Here is a 2,279-nt window from a genome sequence, read left to right as displayed (position 1 = left end):
CTTTGCTTGCGGAAGTACCTGAAACCAAAACTGAAACTGTAAGCACGAAGCTTAGTGAGCTCCCCCCAAACTACCACATACCACACCATAACATATAAAGCACATATTGGGCCTTGCCCACTGCATCGGACCGAAGTCCGGCTAACTGGGGCCTTGCCCCCTACATTGGACCGAAGTCCGAAGCTGACTGGGATCTTCGTCCCCTACATCGAACCGAGTCTGAAGCTGACTAGGACATCGGACCGAAGTACGAAGCTGACTGAGACATCGGACCGAAGTCCGAAGCTGACTGGGACCTATGTCCCCTACATAGGACCGAGTCCGAAGCTGACTAGGACATCGGACCGAAGTCCGAAGCTGACTGAGACATCGGATCGAAGTCCGAAGCTGACTGGGACCTACATCCCCTACATCGGACTGGAGTCCGAAGCTGACATCGGACCGAAGTCCGAAGCTGACTGGGACCTTGTCCCCTACCTCGGATCGAGGTCCGAAGCTGACTGAACATAGCATAAACATATCATCTAGCATAAACACATAACCCTGTCTGAACCACGAAGGCATCAAACATACTAACTACTACATCGGACCGAGGTCCGAAGCTGACTACTAGCTAAACGGGCCGGCATTGAGGCCTTAGACCCGTACTACTGGAAGGAAACTCACCTCGTGAACTGGCTGCTGTGTGAATGGCTCTGGAAGCTAACTGTTGCTGCTCCGGTATCTCCCCGGCTACAAGGCCATAAACACACTCAATCAAATACTAAACACTGCATTGGGGTAAAATGACTCTTTTACCCTTGGTCAAAGTCAACTCTCCTGGTCAAAGTCAACCCACAGTTGACCTGACTTGTCGAGTTGGGCCGCCAACTCGCCGAGTCTCTAATCTCATTTCACAACCCCGCTTGTGGCTACTCGTCGAGTATGGCATCGACGAGACGAGTACTCTCTTGATCCAACAACTCAGACAATCTGCATCCGACTCGCCGAGTCATATGAACAACTCGACGAGCTGTTCTTGAGCTTAAGAAGATTGCCTTGGACTCGCCGAGTTGTATGAACAACTCGCCGAGTCCCTCCATTACTGAGTCTGACCTCGAAATCGCTGAGTCCACTCTACTACTCACAGGCTTCCACTCGACAACACTCAGAAAGGAGACAAACGGGACTCGCGACTTGACTCGCCGAGTCACATTCATGCAACTACTCAAAATTCGATTCTGCTTGAATCCATTGCATACAAATGATAGATCTGAGTCCAATAAGCTGATCCACCACGTAAAGTTTCCAACTTTACGTGTACATACACATGAAAAAGGAGATATAGGCTAAAAAGGCACTTAAAAGGGTAGATCTAGGGTTCTTATGCAAGGTAACTTCAAAAAGGCAATAGATCTAGGCTCTACAACTCCTAAATGAACAGATCTAAGGATATCTCGACATAATAGGGTATCCATACAACTATAGGGCTTAGAAAATGCATCAAACTAGCCCTAGAAGAGTTCTAATGAAGGTTAAAAGCATAAAACAGGAGGGAATCCGAAGAATACCTCAAAGAACTTTGATTTTCCCTTGGATCTTTGCTCTACACCTCTTCTCCTTGCTCCTTTCTTCTTCTTCTTCTTCAAGCCTTCAAAATTTAACACAAGAACACTTAGATCACTCAAGGATAGATTAGGGTTTTCTCACAGCTTTCTGAGGGTGAAGGAGGCGAGATTGGGGGCTATAAGGTGGTTTAAATAGTGAACAACCCGGGGATTTAGGGTTTCTTCCAGGCAGACAGACTCGCCGAGTCCCGAATATGGACTCGCCGAGTCGCCGACTATCACGTGCTCGAAATCCCGTCCCTACTCGGCGAGTCAGGCTACGAACTCGCCGAGTCCCTCTTGCAAACTTCTACTTAAATACTATGGAATCATCATACCGGAAACGGGTCGTTACACTTTAAATTCTCATTAAAAGTATAATGAACTATAAAGTAACTATACATTATAAATTCTCTATCTTAGTTACTTTAGGAAAATGTGAAATTGGTGCTAGCCCATAAAATTACACTTTGTACCTTACCAAGTCGTTAGTGGAGCGTATGTGGTTAACCGACACACTAACATGGACTAGTGAGAGTGGCAAAGGGTAACTCGACTTTATTATAGATCGGTGGAGCGTGTGTGGTTAACCGACACATCGATTAGGTAATATTGTTGAGGGTACCAAGTTAATTTGTATTGTTATTCACACCTTGTTTGTGATCCTCGGCATCCCAGTCACAAACTTGAGAG

The sequence above is a fragment of the Lactuca sativa genome, chromosome 3, assembly GCF_002870075.4.
Source record: "Lactuca sativa cultivar Salinas chromosome 3, Lsat_Salinas_v11, whole genome shotgun sequence".
Taxonomy (NCBI): Eukaryota; Viridiplantae; Streptophyta; class Magnoliopsida; order Asterales; family Asteraceae; genus Lactuca; species Lactuca sativa.
Note: the sequence above shows the minus strand (reverse complement) of the source record.